The sequence below is a fragment of the Ictidomys tridecemlineatus genome, chromosome 13 (genome assembly GCF_052094955.1).
Source record: "Ictidomys tridecemlineatus isolate mIctTri1 chromosome 13, mIctTri1.hap1, whole genome shotgun sequence".
Lineage (NCBI taxonomy): Eukaryota > Metazoa > Chordata > Mammalia > Rodentia > Sciuridae > Ictidomys > Ictidomys tridecemlineatus.
The window spans coordinates 98,449,319-98,469,111 of NC_135489.1; the positions used below are offsets into that span (position 1 = coordinate 98,449,319).

The following is a 19,793-nucleotide window of genomic DNA, read 5'->3' on the forward strand; positions in this document are numbered from 1 at the left end:
ATTTAAATTTAAATTAAATTAAAAATGTGTTTATTCTGCTGTGGTAGTCACAATTCAAGTGCTCAGTAGCCAAAGGGGTTAGTGGACGGCACAGAGGAGTGTTTCCATCATTGCAGAAAGTTTGACTGGAAGCCAGGTGTGGTGGCATACATGTGTAATCCCAGTGACTTGGGAGACTGAGGCAGGAGGATTACAAGTTTGAGGCCAACTGTGAAATTCAGCAAGACTGTGTTTCACACTGCAAAATAAAAAGAACTGGGAATGTGGCTCAGTGGTAGCATACCCCTGGGTTCAGTCCTCAACACACACACACACACACACACACACACACACACACACACACACACCGTTCTGTTGGACAGTGATGGCTGGGTTTACTGATTGTGGAATAAAGATGGCTATTTCAAAACAACAACAACAAAATAAGAACTGGGGATGTGGTTCCATGGTTAAACTCCCCAAGATTCAATCCCCAGTACCAAAAGAGGAAAACAAAAAAGAGAGATTATGGCAAACAGGTACTATTTCCTTCTTAAATGCTAAGGTAACCTTACTAATGACATCATCTGGGCCTGGTACTTTCTTTTTTTTTTCCCCTAAGGTTATTAATTATGATTTAACTTTTTGAATCAGTAATAGGTCTACTCCAATTATCTGTTTTTCTCTGTGAAAACTTGGGTAGTTTGTATCTTTTAAGGAATTGTGCAATTTTATCCAAATTATGATGCATGTAGGCATGGAGATATTGAAGGTATTTTTTCATTATCCTTTAAGTCTATGGGATCAAGAGTAATAAGCCCTATTTCATTTCTGATAATATAATTTGTGCTTTGTATCTTTTACTTGATTAGTACATAGGGACTTATTAGTCTTGTTGGTGTTTTCCAATAACCACACCTTGATTTAATTGATTTTCTCTACTGTTATTCCTGTTTTCAATTGCAATGACTTCTGTTCTGCTTTTAATTATTTATTTTCTTCCTATTTTTAAGTTTAAGTTACTCTTCTCTATCTATTTTCCTCTATGGGTGCTTAGATTAATGATTTTAGATTTTAAATATATGAAATCAATGTATGCATTTAATGATATAGATTTCCTTCTGTTCACTGTTTTCTCTGAATCCCACCTTTTTTGATAAATTACATTTTTTATTTAGTACAGAATATTTTAAATTTTTTGAGACTTCTTCCACTCATTTTCTTCTCCTCCTCCTTCTTCCTCTTCTTTTTTAGAAAAGACATCATAAGGCCAAGATAACCAATGAAACTGGTGGCATAGAACTCTGGGTTGCAGCTCTGACATGCAAAGAACTTGAAACTTCACCTTTTTCAAACTGAGGAACAGGTGCTTAGGAGACTCCAGTTCTCTTTAGCTTTCTTATCTCCCTGAATTAATGAGAATCACAGCTCAGCTCCTTAAAGACTGAGATTTGATCATAGGACCTTAGGATGCTTTCTCTCCTCCATCCCCTACCACCACACCTACAGGGCCATGAGATAGCAGTGGACAACAGCTACCAGAATCAAAAACACGCAGAATCTCTTTAGGGTGCAGTAGGGAATCCTGGTGTCCATAAGGAAATAAAAACAAGAACACTAGAGGAATTTGAAGCCTCTGGAACCTACTGCTATAAAAAAAAATTAAACAAAACCTGACTCCTAGTCACTAAAGGCTCAACAACAACAACAAAATTACAAGACATACAAAAAGGCATAACAAAATCAATATATATATATAAATAGAAAACACAAGCATCAGAACCCAGATTCAAATTCAGCAGATTTTAGAATCATCAGGCAGATAGTTGTGGATTAACATGATTATGAATTTAAGGGCTTTTATAGAAAAAATAAGGAAATCAGTAAAACGGTTGGGTAATGAACATGAAGAGATGGAATTCCTGTGAATACACAAAAGAAAATGTTAGAGGTAAAGAACACTTTTTTACAGAACTGAAGAATGTCTTTGATGGGCTTAAGGCAGGTAAGACTGAGAAAAGAATCAGTGAGTTCCATATAGGAAACAGTGGGAGGGAAGGAAGGGAGAAGTAGTAGGTATTGAATTAGAAAAAGCAAATTACATCCCATGCGTTTTCAAAAATATTTGTTTTAGTTGTAGGTGGGCACAATATGTTTATTTATTTTTATGCGGGGCTGAGGATCCAACCCAGGACCTCACACCTGACAGACAGGTCTCGTAAGTGTTAGTGGTTTGGGCGTATTGTATCAACTACCTTGCCAACAGGTTATGTTCTAAATATTGAACATCGTTTTTGGTTTGGCTATCTAATTTTCCCATTTAGTTTTACTAACCATTTTCCCATGTGGGGATTTGAGAAGGTCAATAAAGCCAACTTTTCTACACTTCCCACATTGTTACTGAAAGCTTGATCCTTGTCCCCAGTACCAATGCAATAAGAAGGATATGGCTCTTCGGGGGGAAACAATTTTATTGCTCCGTGAGCAAAGGAGAAACACGGGGGACTCCTGTCCCAGGGGCTGTGATTCTGCCCATCAAGGGGAACCAGCTGTTCCCTCAATGACTCCCTTAAAGAAGTGATTCATTCCCGGTGTTCCCCCAGGAGGCGGACAGTGATTCATTGAGTAATTTGGGAGACGGCCATTTCTTAGATCTTCTGGCCCCATCCCTGGAGTCTGAATTACTTGGTTCTTGTGGTGTGTGTAGGTGCTCAGACACAGATAACTCAGCCTAGGATGGGCAATCCTGTCCAACCCCAAGGTTAGGGAGGGGGAGAAGGAGAAGAGGAAAAGAAGACAAGTCCATTTTAAAATAAGCCTCCATGGCAGAGCAGCAAGGGCTGTGTTCAAAGCACCAAGTGGCCCACTTACAGGGTCACCTCTGAATCTCTAGGATTTCTGTGCACCGCCCCTCCCACTGGAAATACATTTTTAGGTGCAGAGTCTAGGCCCAGTGGATTTGGGGGGTTGGTACTCTTTTGGGTTGGCCATGGACTTTAGTCATATTTCATGTATTTGAGAAACGGAGCAAGATCAACCTTTAAAATCCAACTTACAATTGATTAAAAAATAGAATAGACAGTACAGAAAGTAATTGGCAAATTTCAGTGCATGGAAAATTCTCTAACACAAATATCCAGGTCCTCATCCTCAACAACCCCTAATAATTTACCCAGGGGTGCAGTCTTTTATGAAAGGCCAGGAAAAAATAGACATGAGATAACATAGGGAGATAAATGTCAGTTCAAAACTGATTTGAGGGACAGATTAACCAACCAAAATGTGCATGGCTTATGTTGATGCTGATTCAAACAAACACACTTTTGAAAAATATCACAATACACAGGAGACATTAAGACATTTGAAGATCTGGAGGCTATCTGATGATATTAAGTTAAACTTCACATACGAGAATGATACCGTGGTCATGCTCAGGGAGAAAAGCCTTTAAGAGAGGCATACTGAGCTAGTTGCAGATGAATTATATGATGCTTAGAATTGGCTTCAAAGCAATAAAGGAGGAAAAAGAGGTAAGGGACAGTGGCTGGCTAGGAGCCAAAGATGACTGGTGTCTACAAGAAAAAAAAGAAATAGTAAAATAGATCAGGTCTCCCCAGTTGGAAAAGTTTAAATTTACTCTTTTCCTCTAAAGTATGTTAATCTTACTCTGGCAATAGACAGGCAACAGGGGAAAGACCACACAGAATTTATGACGTGCCCCCAATAGCGGGGCACCATAGATGACCATTTCAGAGTGTAGAGATGTAGGGGCTCAGGCTTCTGGGAGCAAGGGGGGGCCCGTCTATGGAGGGCTTTGGGGGGAAGTGCCCAGCAAGCCTGGGGCATCTTGTGCTGCAGAAGAGTCTCCCAGGTCACAGCCACCTGTGGTCACCTGCCGAGTCAGACATGGGACCCCCATCTCTTCTTTTTTAGGAGGATCCCCCTGAAGGCGGAAAGAGGGAGGGATGTCAGGCAGACACGCTTCTGCCTGTATCTGCTGTTTACAATATGGATGGATATAAAGTTCTTTTGCAAGCATATACCTCTCTAGAGCCTCCTCTGCATTTTCTTTGAACAACCAATTCAAAATACCTAAATAAATAAATAAATAGAAATTTAAAAATCAATAAGAAAAGGTGAGATAGTCAACTCTCCCTCACCTCCCGAGTCAGACTCCTCTCACCCTGTAGGCCTTCACTCAGCTGTCTGTCCTCGTCAGGCCTGACTCATGCAGTGGCAGTAAAAATAATCTTTTTTTCTTTTTAAATGTTTGTTTTAATTGCAGGAGGACACAGTAACCTTTATTTTATTTTTATGTGGAGCTGAGGATTGAACCCAGTGCCGCATGCATGATGGGTGGACACTCTACCACTGAGCCTCAACCCCTTCCCCTAAAAGATCTTGCTCAGTCAGTACAGTGAGCTCCCCCACCCACCAGAGCTCAAGCTCCTCATTGCCCACTTGCCCCAGGTGAACTCCGATTGCCCTGCCCTGTCTGCTGCAAGGACCCTGGGAACCACCATTGGACCCAGCTATCCCACTCCTAGGTTTATACCCAAAGGACATAAAATCAGCCTACTATAGTGACACAGCCACATCAATGTTTATAGCAGCTCAATTCACAATAGCTAGACTATGAAACCAACCTTGGTATCCCTGAATAGATAAATGGATAAAGAAAATGTGGTATATATACTCAATGGAATATCCCTCAGCTTTAAAGAAGAGTGAAATTAAGGCATTTGCCAGTAAATGCTTGGAGTTGGAGAATATCATGCTAAGAAAAATAAACCCATCCCACAAAACCAAAGGCCAAATGTTTTCTCTAATATGTGGATGCTAATTCACAATAAGGTGGTGGTGGGGCACTAGAGGAGAATAGCATTACCTTAGATTAGGTAGAGGGAAGTGATGGGAGGGGAGGAGAGGGGATGTGGGGACAGGAAAGACAGTAGAATGACACAGACATTATTACTGTATGACCAATATGAGCCTGCAACATGTGCACTCAGGAAAATGAGGAATTCTATCCTCTCTATGTATGACATATCAAAGTGCATAAATGCATTCTACTGTCATGTAAAACTAATTAAAACAATTAAAACAAATAAAAAATTTAAAAAATGAAATACAAAAAAAGCAACCCTGGTAGGTCTGTTGAAGCAGAACCAGCCCCTTCTCTCATACCCCTTAGTAATATTTCACTGCGGACTCCACCCTCCCCTCAGCCATAGTGTCCCGCTTGTCCTTATATCTAGATCTTTATTTCCATACCAAAGTCTCTTTTCCCCTATGGCAATAATCCCCCGTCAAATTTGAGCTTACACTTTGCAGACTGTCCAGCTCTGTGTTTTAGCAAAATATAATGAGTTGGTTGCTTCTTTCAAAATGGGGCATAAGGACCTGAGGTGCTGTTTGTCACTTTCTTTTATTCAAGTGGAATTTTGTTTCCCAGTTTGCTTTTGGAAACTGCATTTCCCATGTCTTTCCTTGCCCCCATTTCACATCTTCTTACCCTGTTGGAAAATAGGAAGCTCTATCAAAGGTCCGTCACCTCATCATTAAACCTTTTTCCTCCACATATGCATTTATTAAGAGAATTACAGGATTTAAGCAAGGGCCCTTTTAGAATCAAATTTTTCATTGAAAAGTAAAAGATTCTTACTCCTGCTTCCTCTGTGCCTGCCGCATACTGTGTTGCTACCACATCCCGCAGGCTTTGGGTTCTTTCAAACCGTTCCTTCCTGGGTCTTCGCTTTCTGGCTTTGTTTCTAGTCTGAGAGCAATTTGACACCACTCTGGTTTAGAAAGAGAAAATACCTGATTAACATTCCTAGCACTAAGGCTCGGAGGAAAACTTTGAGAAATGAGGACATTAAAGTGGGCTCTCTGACATTATGGTGACTTAAAAAAAAACATGGGGAGCCAATCATGATTCTCACCACTTCACTCAGGCATGAAATGCCCTCTTCTTTCTCTCACTTAGATTTTCTTCCAAGGCTTAAGGAGGTCTCATGAGAAAATGTCACCTCCATAACACTCAGGGTGGTGCCCACGGCTTTTGCAGGGAGACCCAGTGCATCTCAGAGGCTCCTTTGGTCTCTTCCAAAAAAGAAGGGTCTCCCACCCTCCTGTCCACCTGGTAGCTGCTGGTACCCACATGGTGAAAACCGTCGGTGGTCCGTGAAGTCCTCATCTTGTGGCGATGTTTGTGGAGCACTTTAACCTTGGCTGAACCTGAGGATGCCCTTCTTATTGCCCTGGCCACCTAAGCCCAGCACAGCATCTGCGTCTCCGGTCTCTCATCTGCTCTCCTAAGCCATGCAGGAGCTGAAAGCACAGTGGACGCTGGAGAGTCGCCCAGGTTCCTCGCTCCTCAACCCTTGTCTCCTCCGCCCTCCCCACTGTCACACCTTGAGCACATCGGCTCCCTCGGGGCTGAGACTCACGGCCAACACAGGCTTCCCATGTGGCTAGCCAAACCACCTACTTCCCGCTGGCCTCACTCCTGTGACATTCACGCGGTTGAAAACATGGCAGCCCCCATAGAATCAGGGGAACTTGGCAGCCAAATGTAGGAGCACTGAGTTCCTCAGGAGAGAGAGAGAGTCCCTGTGCAGGTAGGGATGGCCGAGGTCAGGCCCTGGTCCAGATAAGCAGGAGGACTTCAAGGCAAAGGTCAGGATGAGGGAGACCAAGAGAGTGCTCAGGGAGTGGAGCTAACTCTGCTTAACTCAGTGAGCAAGTTAGGTCGGAAGCTATGGGGTTGTGTTTTAGTTCATCTAAAGTGAGTCACAGAAAGTTGGTGGCCTGATTTCCAAAGGAGTGACCAAAATCCTCTACCTCCCATACCTCTGCAGGTAGATGTTTTGTGCAAGTGAGATTTTCAAGGCACCCCAAATGGCTACTGTCATAGTTTGGATGTGAGGTGTCCCCCAAGAGCTCACGTGTGAGACAATGCAAGAAGGGTCAGAGGAGAAGGGATTGGGTTAGGAGAGCCTGAATCCATTCAGTGAAGTTATCCCTGAATGGGATTGACTGGGTGGTAAGGGAAGGCAGGTGGGGTGTGGCTGGAGAGGTGGGACATTGGGGGCGTGCCTTTGGATAGATATTTGAATCTTGCAAGTGGAGTCTCTCTCTCTGCTTCCCGACCATGTTCTGAGTCGCTTCTCCCTGCCACAACTTCCACCATGATGTTCAGCCTCACCTTGAGCCCTGACGAATGGAGCCAGTTGGGCATAGATTGAGACCTCTGAAACCAGGAGCCCCTGAATAAATTTTCTTCCTCTAAAATTGCTCTTGTACGGTCTTTTAGTCATACAGTGAAGAAGCTGACGGAAACAGCTGCTCATGTAGAGTCGCATCATGACAATGCACATCAGGACAATGACAGGGCATTCAGACATTTCCCTCCAGCTCAGCTCCCTTCTGCTTTGATACCAGAGAAGCTGAAGGAGAGTTTGTTAGATGTGATTGCCAATTAAATTAAGAAGGGCAATGCCTTGACGGCCTTGGAATTGCAAAGATCAACACTCTGCCGCCCATTGCTCCTTATCTGACATTATAAGGTGATGATCAAGCCAAAGGGGCTACAGAGATCATCCACAGTAAAGGCACCTCTGAGTCTCAACTTGGAGCCTCTCAGTGTGCTGGCTGGAATGTAAACTTCCCCAGTGCCACCGCCTGGCATCCTGGGGCCCCCCAGTGACATCCTGTGATCAATAAAGAAGACAGGAAACATGGAGCTGCACATTCAGAACTGCCCCTGAAGGCTGTAGGACAAATGTTTTATTCAGAAGCATTGAGTCAGAATTTTATTTTCTAGTTTGTGAACTTCCTCCTCATTGTGAGCTATGCACACTTGGGAGCAGAACACAAGATGCCATAAATCAGTTCTCCTTTGAGTTTTCCAATTTTCATTTCATGCCCAGAAGCTGTGGAACAGAACTTTTGTTGGCCTGGTCATTTTTGCAAACAGTAAATTCAATTAATAGAGTCCCCAAAGTGGCCAGAACATGCCACTGACTGATACAGTAGATTAATCAGACATGGGTTTAGAGCTTGCAAATTCAACTAAAACCATAAAGGAACTAAACCCCAGAGCAGAAGGGAACTACCAAGCAGATTTGTGCTGCCCTAGCCAGCCCAGAAAAAAAGCATGAAAAGCAAGAATCTGCTATCTTCTCCCCTGTCAGGTCCCCTGAGTCTTAATGAAATGAAGATACTTTCTGTTATATGTGAATCTTGGATTTTAAAACGGATGATTTTCTTCAAACATGGCTTCTAAAAACACACCCACACATTCAAGGAAAGAAACCATTGCATTCCAAGACAGGAGGGAAGAAAACACCTTTGTAGACCTGGAGAGAATTAAAATTTGAGCCCACGTTTTGCCATTTTCCAGAAAAGTGAATGACCCTCTTGGTAATTTTGACTGTACCTAGTACTCCCTTGATCAGGCTCCAAAGCAGAAATCCCGTGGAAGATGTCACACCACTCTAAGTGGGTGTTTTCATTAAGATCTGTAGTTAACATAATTTGATTAGAATTTCTAGAATTTTCTAGAATTGTGTGTGTACACATGCATACAAATACACACGTGCACACACACACACACTCCAGCTCTTTTGTCTCAGGGACCACTGTGTAGGTGCAGGGCAGATGAGCTCCTCCTTCCCTTCTCTGGTCCCCATAGCACTTCTGTCTTATGCTCTGATAGAGAGAGACTCTTCACGTGAGATTTCACGGAAGACCATCTATTTGCTTTAAATATTACACACTCACACGCATACATGTGCACACACACAAATTAGTCCTGTAATACACTGGAAAAGACTGACAAGCATCAAGGAATGGCTAAGGTAGTGACCCAGAAAATCACGTCATGACAACACACCAGGGCATTCAAACGTCTCCCTCCAGCTTTCCACCCTGCAGGGGTCAAAGACCCCCCCGACCCCAGGGGTCTGCCGTGTGTTAACAACACGCACGCCTTTGTCTCCAATTTGTCGTGTGTTAAATTCCTCTCAATTATCACTAAAAAGTGGTTTTCCCACAGATGTGCTTCATGTCAACTCACAGTCTCTAAGTCATGTTAATTAATTTGACAAAAACTCCCATTTAATCTGGCAGACACAGACACACAGCTGCTCTGATAAGGGCATGAGGATCCCCTTTCCTGCCCTCAGTGATGGAAATACCAACAGGGCACCCTCACTGTTGCTTCCACAGGTCAGACATACATCAAGGCTTATCACAAGTCACTTGTGAATCTTAGCAAGAGCTCTGTGACCCTGGCCTGGAAGACATAATTATCCATATGGCTTCTTGATTAAGCACCTGTCTCCTTTATAAAACATGTGTCCATTGTTTGTGTGACAGAAACACACAGACACACACACACACACAGCTTTGTTCACAACAGAGCAACAGAGACAGAGAAATAAAACTTGAGACATGGAGAAAGATAGACATTTTGCACAAAAATTGAACTAAAGAGACTAATTTGTAAAGTGTAGACAGATTGGCTCTGTCTGAATGAACCCATGCGGAAGCCAGTTCACAGGGTCTTCCCTTCTGAACACCCTGAGCTCCATGCTCAGTTATGTGGGGAAAAGGTGTGGCCCTTCTCTTCTTCTGCTTTATATTGGGGGAAAATCCAGGACTGTGGAATCCAGAGCTACCTGTTGTAGAAATGGCTTAGAGAGCTGGATCCAGGGCCGTCCAGATGCAGGATGTCTACACAGTTAAGAAGAATAATAACGATGTCCCCAGAAAAGCCTATGTGTGGCTGGACTTTCCCTTAGGATTGGATTGAGGTGCATGAAGGGGACTGAGAATAGATGTCAGCTCCATGCTTGAGCTGGTGGATTGGGGGTATTGAGAGGAAAGGTTTTGCAGTTGAACAGGGAGCTGGGAATACACCATGTCGGTTTACTGAGCGACTCTCCATGCGCAAGTCTGTGAGCAAATGTGAGGAGAAAATAGCTTATAATCCTACAAAGGAGGCCTAGAGAAAGTAGAACTGAAAGAGAAGACGCACGGCCAGCCGCACCCAGGCAGGGCCGGCAGACCCAGGCAGACAGCCTCTGGAGTGCCAAGTCAGAGGGGCAGCCCTTGCTCACTGGTCCCAAGTGTCCAGACCTCAAGATGGCCACGTGAGTTCCACTTGGTGCATGATGAGGAGATGAAGTCAGAAGGGAAGTGAGTGTCCAAAGCGGGCAGTGAGAGCTGAGGAGTGAGTCAGAACTCTGCAGAGCTGCAGGGACATAGGTCACAAGTAAAAAACGAAGCACCTTTGTGATGCGTGGTGGTTCTCTTTTTGGAGCAAGGCCTAGTGAGAGCCCAGGGTGTCCTGGGAGCTTCGCCAGGTTCTTGGCTTCCTGGAAAGTCCAGGCCAAGTGAAAGAAGGACACTACTGATGCCACCAGAGTGTGCCCGAGCTCATTGTGCTGAGGGGATCCCCCTACCCAGCTGTGAGCATGCAGCTTCAAGATCCCTCCTGCAGGGCCCTCAGAAGATTCCCTGCCCAGGCGGTGACTCTGGGTGAAAGAGGAGAAATGGATGGAACTGTGAAAGGGTGCCATGACGCTGGGGTGCTGTCTGCCTCCACAGCAGAGGACCAGGGTGAAAAGCAAGGCTCTGCTCCACGGGCCATGAATGCTAACGCTCCCCACCTCTCCAAGGCCCTCCCTGGGAGAGTCCCTGGAAAGTCGGAACTCTGGAACCCCCTGGAGAAAGGGTTTGGGGCTACAAACCAGAGGCCTACCCCACACCTCACCTGGGCTTCCCCATTCAGGCCCGACCCCCAAACCCAGGGATCATGGGCAACTCTAAGCTCTCTCAACAACCAGGATTGGGCAGGCCCCAGGGACACGAGCCTGAGCTGAGGAGGGAACGTACCAGGGTACGCTGTCCAGCGGCACCTCCAGTCAGTCCACGAGAAGGTTCCCACTCTCACCCTTCTGCAAACTCACCGGGGTTCCCCGTTGCTTATGTGCAGAGTTACCCTATCATGGTGCTTGTGATGCATCTGTGACATCCAAGATGGCAGGCCTCTGCTGTGACGGAGTTTCTAGACCTTGGTGCCCATTTGGAACAAGGACTCTGTCCCTGGCTCAGTGAAAGGCCTGGAGATACCATCTGATCAGTCTCCTCCTAACATAGGTGCCCACTGAGAAGCCTGCTTGCAAAGTGTTTTAGTTAGCTGTTTCACCCCTCTGACCCAAAGAACACTTTTAGAGGAGGAAAAATTCATTTAGGGGCTTATGGTTTCATAAGATGGCCAACTTCATTGCTCTGGGTTCAAGATGAGGCAGAACATTATGGCAGAAATGTGGGAGGGGAAAAGCAGCTCAGGAAGCAGAGAGCTCTGATTATCAGGGACAAATATAAATCTCAAAGGCTCAATGACTCACCTCCTCCAGCCACACCTTACCTGCCTACAGTCATGACCCAATTAATCCATTCAAGTGGATTAATTCACTAGTTAGGTTACAATTCTCCTAACCCAATCATTTCACCTCTAAACTTTCTCGCATTGTCTCAGACATGAGCTTTTGGGAGACACTTCCTATCTAAACCATGACACAAAGTTTGCTGGGTTTGACTCTCTTTTTGAGATGCTCTGGAAGGATAAATCAAAAGAAGACTCTACACTCAGACTCGCTATGAGCTCCTCCTTCATGAACAGAAGCATCAGCAGAGTACGGAAGCCACCCATGCAGAAAGGAGCCTGCTAGAAGTTTGCTGTCTGAGACCAGCACATCAAACAGTCACATCAAAGAACTAAGCCCGTCTCAGTTATGGGTCTGTGGCAGGGAACTCTAAAACATATAATGTACAAGGCTTTCAGACTTTAAAGTAAAAGCATAGAGCATGCTCATCCCAGAGCCCTAGTCTGCACTGTACTTCCAGATAGAGAGGACTCACCCAGGGATCCATGCCATCATTTTTCAGAATAAAATGGCAGATGGGAAAACCCAGGTTTTAAAGCACTGGTTGGTGATGGAACTTCCTTTCAGAGCCCCGAGACTTAGCAACTGGGCTGTCAATGAAGACAGATTCCACCAGCCCTGACCTCTTCTGGGGAATGTCAGAGGAAGACAGTGAGGTTGGCGCCATGACTTGTATGGGAGTGGTTTCAAGGGCTATGAAATCGACTCCCGAGTCCAGAATGGAAGCAGGTGAGTGTTGTGTGCCTTAGTGGTTCCAAGCCTCAGTGTGCAGCGCAGGATCCAGGGAGGCTCCTAAAACATGCTGGCTGGGCCCCCCTGCAGGTTTCTCACCCCAGGGGCCTAAGCACGGCCAAGTCTTTGCTTCTCCAATCAGTTCCAGGGACTGATGGTGCCCGCCGAGGGAACCGTACTTTGAGGACCATGGTTCAACAGCTACAGCCCTGACTCCTTGGGGGTCTGTCTGGAGGAGAGCCCCAATCTCTTTCTTTCTCTCTCTCCCTGTGTCTCTCGCTTTCTCTCATACATAGGATCAGTTCTGAAGACGACTCCGATGAAGAGGGCAAGCTCCGCTCATCCTTCCTCACAAAGGCTCACCTGGGTTCTGCTGGGCACGGGGAGGAGGCGCCTTGACAGGGCACAGCCTGCTGCCTCAGTGCTCTCCAGAGATGGTGCCCAGGGGAGTCCAGCCCCCTGAGCCCCCAGCTCTTCCACAGACTGAGCAGACGATGGCCAGGAGCCCTCGAGGTACGTGGGAATGGACCACCCGCGGTTACCGAGTTTCATTCAGGGGGCCCCTGGCCATAGTGGAACGTGATGGGATCGCAGCAGCATCCCCCATCCTCGCCAATCGCTTAGGAAAGAGTGGGTTATGCCTGAGAAATAACCTCCGCAGGTGCTAATGGATTTGGAAAGCAGTGGAGACTAAATTTAAAGATAAAACGATGTCATATTCTGGTCCAAAGTGGTGGAATATATTTAGGAAAAATATCAACCCCTGTCCCTACTGTATTTGGTGGAAGGTGTTGCCCACAAAATCCACCTGTGTCAAAATGATTCCCATCAGAAAACCCTTAGAAGTAATTCTCATTTGTATCTCGTCCTCAAAGCTACACTTGAAATGAACATGGTTCACTCATTATCATGGTTATCTTACTTCCTTAGGGGAAAAAAAAGTCTTCCAACTCAGCCTAGATACTGCAGCAGAGTCATCCAGGGTTTGTATTCCTCACCCAGATTCATTCAGCTGAAGCAGCTGCTTTGGGGAGACTCTCTTAATGCAATGAGCTGCGTAAGGGCTTTTGATGAAGCACCTCAAGACAGAGAGCAAGATGCTACTTTTTAAAAAATAGACACAGAATTTCCAGGAATTTAATCCTAGACCTGAGAAATCTTTTGGATCATCTGCTTTGATGCTAAACCAAACTGAAACCTCTTCACTGGCAAAATGCCAGGCGCCATCCCGACTTGTTCACAGACTCTAACACTTGTAAAATTAAGAGGTGGCATTAGTCAAAGTTCTGCAGGGAAACAGAACCAATGGATGACAGATGGATTATGATAGATGATTGACAGACAGATAGATAGAGATGACAGATATACTCAAAGGGGATGACCTGCACAATACAGACGGGATAGATAGAGAGAGAGTTAGACAGACAGATCCTTCTATAAGAAGGATTTCGTTCACATAGTAACGGAGGTCGGTAAGTCCTAAGACATGCGGTTCGGAGCGGGACACCCAGGAAAGCTGGCGGTGCAAACTCTTATCTGAGATCCAGTGGGTCCAAATCCAAAGAGAGGAGATAAACTGTCAGAGATGGTCTCTGTCCATCTTAGAGAAAGCCAAGCAAAAGAAGCAAACTCTCACTGCATATTTTTGATCAATCCAGGATCTCAACAAGTCGGATTATTCCTGCCCCATTAGGGACAGCCATGTTTGTACTCAGACCAAGAACTTAAATGTTAATCTCATCTAAAGTCGTCCTCACAGACACACCCAGAATAATGAATAACTAAATATTTGGGCACCAAGGCCCACTGAAGTTGGCACATAAGATTGACCTCCATAAGGGGTTGTATGCAAAAAACAATAAAATTAACTCACAAATCATATATATATATATATATACACACACACACACACACACACATATATATACACACACACATACATATGTATGATTTTATATATTAGATATGTGTATATATACAATGGTGTCATAATTTGGTATGACATAGTAAATAATATTAATATGAGATCTTGATTGGCCACATGATTCATCATTTCATTCATTATCATCAAAATGCATACTATTATTTACCATTGATGCAATTGAAAGCCCTGTCAGTTGCTGTTGCTAATGCAAGACTTGAGTAAACTCTAAAATATTGCTTAAACTTGAGAAAGATGTTCATGCTAATGAAACTTTACTAAGAGTGATTTATAGGCTGTGACAACATTGGAGTAAGTTTGTGACAACCAATTTCAGAACACAAATTTTAGCACACCGAGAGTTGATGATTCTTATAGAATACATATTCTAAAAGAAATTAATTCACCATGCAAACCGTTGCCTATGATTATGGACTTAAGTGTAAATGTAAATGTAATGGCACTTTAAAGTGTTCTACAACATTCTTTGTAGCTTGTGAAAGTCATTCAGGGAACCCTAAGTGGCTTTATGATCCACATAATTCAAATGTCTATCAATGTGTCCTAGCAAGGTATCTTCAATTACTAGGAAAACTGAATTTTAAAATTATCTACTTTGTTCATCATTGATTTATTAGAAGTTTTTTTATGAAATAGGGTTTTTCCCCCCATTCAATGTGACACTCTTTAAATATAATTTGCTTCACAATTTTGCAGCTGTATTTACAACTAGGGATTCTAAATTCTTACATCTCCTAATTCCCTGACGTTCGTTGTGATGGCCGTGTGTGCACATTTTCTACCTGTAATAACCTGCTGGCAGAACTGACAGCCTAAGGAAGTTCCTGTCCTTGTCCTGCTGTTGTCCTGTGAGGAACCTCTCTCTCCCCTGGGCCACTGCTGCTCTCTCTGGCATGGTGGCCACTGCTCATGGTCCACTGCTACAGTCACCACTAGTCACGGGGGCCCAGATGGGAGCCCAGGCCCTGGCACAGCACCAGGGACACACAGGGCAACTGTTGGGTGTGCGTGCTGCTGGCCTCACTCCAGGGCCCGAGCCTGTGTGGGGACATGCCGCAGCTCAGAATGTCTCTTCTGCTCACACACATTCTCTTTTGTCCATGTCTCACTTATAAAACACAAATTCAAAGGTAAAATGTCTAACAATTTCCAAAGAATGTCATCCAAACATTAAACCAGGAGTGGGCCCTTCCAGAGAGCAGGGACGCAGCTGCAGATCCAAGGTACTCGCAGAGGTTGCAAGCCTAGGACGCTGTCCCTCTGTCTCCACCCATTGTGGGTGCAGAGGGTGAACCTGGCATGCTGTGTGGATTCTGGTGGTGTCTCCTGTGAGATCAACCACTCCTCCCCTGAATACAAAAGGGTTTGTGCTGGGGCTCAGTGATAGAGCGCTTGCCCAGTAGGTCTGAGGCACTGGGTTTGATTCTCAGCACCACATATAAGTCAATTAATTAAATAAAGGTCCATCAACAACTAAAAACATATTTAAAAAGCAGGGAGGGGGTTGTGCTAAGGTTACACTAACACCACTGCTGTCTTGATGAAACTCTAGACTGTCTCATACCTGTGGAACCATCAGTTCATTTCTTTTCCCAGACACCTTGATTCAACTGTAAGCTAGGACTTACAATTGGAATACTGTGCGTTAAGCATCTAAGTCAGAAACCTAAAGCAGAAAAACCTCTGGCGATTATGATCCTGACATCTCTAAGAAGAAAAGAGACAGTTAACGGGAAATGGTCATTTTATTTGGAAACTCTTCAGACACAGAAAGGCGGTCAGAATTGCAGCTGGAATGTGTCCTGAGCCCCTGCTCAGTCTCCACCCCTCACCTTAGGACCCTGGCGCTTGCCCATCCATTCATCCACCCTCCCTCCCCCAAGCCACCCTCCACCTCCTTTTGATACCCAAGAAGGGCAGCTGCCCAGAGCACATAAAAGCTGGTACCATGGCACTGAGCTTTAACAAAACATGAAACCTCACACGTCAACCAGCAAGGAAACCAGGAGGGACCAAGGAAACCCAGCTCCGCTCTGCCTCGCTGATTGGTCGGCTGTAGGAAGAGACAGGGGGATCCTGCTCGTTGATTGGGTGGTGAGCAGGCAGAGTCGGTCAGGGCACCTTGGCTCAGGTGTGGATTATCCTGCCTCTTTGCAGGTCACGTGTTTCTTGGGGGGGGGTGGTAATCTGTTCTGTGGGGGAGGCGGGGTTGCAGCCTGTGACATCCAAAGGCCATTGGCCAGACAAGCTTGATTTCTGTGCAGCGGCTCTCAAATCATCCTTGAAACACAACTAGAGTATTTGGTTATTAACTGATGTGCCCGTGAGTTCAGGCCTTCCTTGATCTCGCATCTGAGATGCATTCTCAACCAAATCAGAGACCTCAGGACCCTTCCCCTTTTGACATCTGCACATTGACTTGAGTCCCGTGTGAATGTGCTCTATATTTTTTTGAGGCAAATGTGACACAGAGATGAAAAGTGGGCCTCTTGAAAGGACCATTCGATGAGTTTCGACAAGTGCATACTCCTGTACAACCCATGTGCTGTCATCCCAGAAAGTCCCTTTGTGCCCCTCCTCAATCACTCTGTCACCACCACTGTGAGTGCAAAATGACGATCCAGTGCAGACTTCACGGGTCAGGACAGCCTTTATTCCGTGATGGAGTCACGGATGGAAAATGAGCCACTGGCGAAAGTGGGGGGGGGGGTCTGTGCTTACACAGGTGACCCTGAGAGGTGACTGAGTTATTGACAGAGCATGCGTAATGGAGAGTCTGGGGTCAGGGTTCAGTATCTCTTTCCCTCCAGAGTCCCCTTGTACGTCACTGGGAAGGGATGGGTTTGGGGAAGGATCGATGTGTTGGCTGCTTCCCAAAGACTGCCCGTCCAGGCTCGATGGGTATTCCCTCCCCAGGGACGGGCTTGTCACCCGATGATGTTTCCATCCTTTCTAAGGAAAGAATGTATTGGGAAAGGATCAATATTATCAATGTGCTGCCCTCTTCCTCACCCCGTCTTCCCAGGCCACACTGTTTTGGACTTTGTCAGTTTCCATGTCACACGACCACCGCAGGGCCATGTCCTGACTGCCGTCTGTGTTCCTCCATTTTGCCCACTGATCAGTTCATCTCCTTCTTCTATGACTGAATACATAGAATTTTCTAGGTTTTGCTTTCCATCCAGGGCAACTTAAGCATTTCATTGTTTTTCTTTTTGTTTTCTTTTTTTTTTTTAACTATTTAAGGATAATTTCCAATGACCAGGAAGAAAATGCCTGGGGGAAAATGTAAAAGGAAACCTCTGATGTGAATCAAGTGCTGGCTCTGAGGGAGAGGGAGGGCTTTGGCAGAAGGGAGCGGGATTTATGGTTCCCTGGAGAGAGCTTGACTCTTTAGCAGAGGCAAAATAGACAAATCCGCCTGCTGAACATCCCCCCAGGGGAAATCAAACCGGTCTGTCTTTTCATTTGCCGGGGACTTGATGATGTTTTCTCTTCTCACATCAGAGGACGGATGAGCATTTTTCCTCCTACGACTCTGCTTGGGCTCTTCTGGGTTTTATTTCCAGAAGGTGCGTGCCAGGGACAAGAGGGCTCCCTGCAGGCCGCAGGGTTTAATCAGCAAGAGTGAGATGTTCCAGAATCCCGCAGCTTGCCAGGCCCTGCTTCCTGGAGAACAGAGACTTGCTGCAGATCCCCTCCAGGGGGTGGCCCGGCAGGGCCAGAGAGAGAAGCTCACGGCGCAGGTAGGAAATTCGGGGCCCTCATCTCTTTTTCTGTTTGTTTTGCTGAGTCTAATGAAACTGGAACACGGTGTCCTTCCAACCCTAAACTATGGGCCCCGACAACCACTCCTAGGCTCTGACAAATCCCCAGTGCTGTTACTTTGCCATCATGCGCGTATCCTGCTTCACTGAGCCACTCATTTGTTTGTTCAGTCCAGACACTGCCAGCCTCGCTCACACCACAGAGCCTCTCGGTTCCCTTTCCACCAGTGATGCAAGCCAAGAAGCAGTCCCTGAAGCCTTTGTGGGAGACTGCGACACATCTCCCCCAAAATGGAAAGACTAAGGAGCCGAAGAAAACTCAGAAGAAGCGAGGGAAGAAGAGCATTCTGCCCTCCCTCTCTTTGCCTAAAAGCAGGGAACAGATTCCCCAAGACAGAGGCCTCCCGTGTTCTGGCCTCCGTTGAAGGTGTTCTACAGGCCAGAATTCTAAGCTGCTGCTTGGGGTGGTTTGTCCCTGAGCCTCTCACAGAGAACGGACACTGCACACGTCAATGAACTTGCTTATGCGTCTCTCATTCATCGGGCTCTTTTACTGTCGGTCCCAACTACAGACTCATGGGGACAGTGGAGGACGCCTATCTCTTCCCTGGTGCCTTCTTCCACTGCAGCTGCCAATCTCTGACTGACTCTGTGTGGTTTTCCTCCTTGATACCTCTGCAATGTGTTGACCGTCCCCTTTCATTCACGACATCAATGGTGTGGCATGTCTACCATATCCCAAGTGTATGCAGTGGGGACAGAGTGGTGCATGATCAAGGAGAGTCTCCTGCTCTGTGGAGGCTGACGGGGAGGAGAAGGAAATGAACTAAGAACCATAAACATACTGCAGTATCGGATCGTGGGAAGGCTGCCAGTAGGAAGCTCAAAATCAAGGGTCAGATTATAAGGGGCAAGAGGGAAGGAGCAACAATATATGGAGCATCCAAGAGAATTTTCGTTTGTTGTCATTGTTGGGGTGTTTGGTTTGGTTTGGTTTTTGAGGAAAAGATAATAGAAGGGAACTAAGCTAAGACTGAAGGATGAGAAGCAGACAGTCATTTGATAACCTGGTTGGGACTTTCAGGTGGAGGAAGTGACCACTGCCTTTGACCGATCGTCAGTTTTCCTGGGGATCCACCAAGGTGTCCTCTTGCTCATACACATGCCGCCCCCCCATGGATCTTTAGGAAATGCAACCTTCGCCCCCGAATGCCCTGTCCTGCTGCCTCATTGACCAACCCTCCCAGGGCTGCACACTGCCGTTGCTCCTGCAGGGCAGGGTTCCGGTTCTGCCAGCAGGCAGCCCCCCGAGCAGGCCAGCCCCCGCAGTCCCTCTCCAGCCAGGTGCACTGCAGCCCTCCTGGCCCTGCTGGCCTCCTTAGCGTCTCCTTGTCCACGGAACCTCCTCCAGTTCTGCTTCCCTGTGGCCAGAGGCCCTTTCCTCCTCTCCTCAGAGTGAATCCAGGCTCATCCTTCAGTTTCCAAATTACTCTGCACATTACCTCGGGAAGCCTTCCCTGACCTACTTTTGGAAATCTAATGCCCAAACTATGTATTCAGGACACATTATCCTCCCTTTATAGCTCTTCTCACTCTGGAAGATTTCCATGTGATTCAGGACCCTGGGATTAATGTCTAGCTATAAGCTCTTGACAAGGAGCTCCACCCCACCCCAAAGAGTACCTAGAACATAAAACTATTGAACGAATGAATAAACTCGCGAATGATTTTCACGAATTGGAAGGTCATTTTGTCACACCCAGAAGGCATTACATGTCTCCAGGATGAAAGCCATCACCTTGGGAGGTCACCCAGAGAGAAACCCTGGCTCTGGGGCCGTAGGCAAGGGGAGCATTTATAGAGCACACAGAGGGGGGAGATAAAGGAGGCAGAACTGGGGAAGCTGGAGAGGAGGAC

At 46.0% G+C, this 19,793-nt stretch overlaps 1 long non-coding RNA gene across 1 annotated transcript; it reads left to right on the forward strand.

Moving 5' to 3' along the window:
- The first annotated feature begins 17,468 nt into the window (after positions 1–17,468).
- On the forward strand, positions 17,469–18,828 carry LOC110596976 (uncharacterized). The gene is made up of 2 exons (XR_002482827.3): positions 17,469–17,855; positions 18,048–18,828. It is a non-coding gene; the product is annotated as an uncharacterized LOC110596976 (long non-coding RNA).
- Positions 18,829–19,793: the final 965 nt, after the last annotated feature.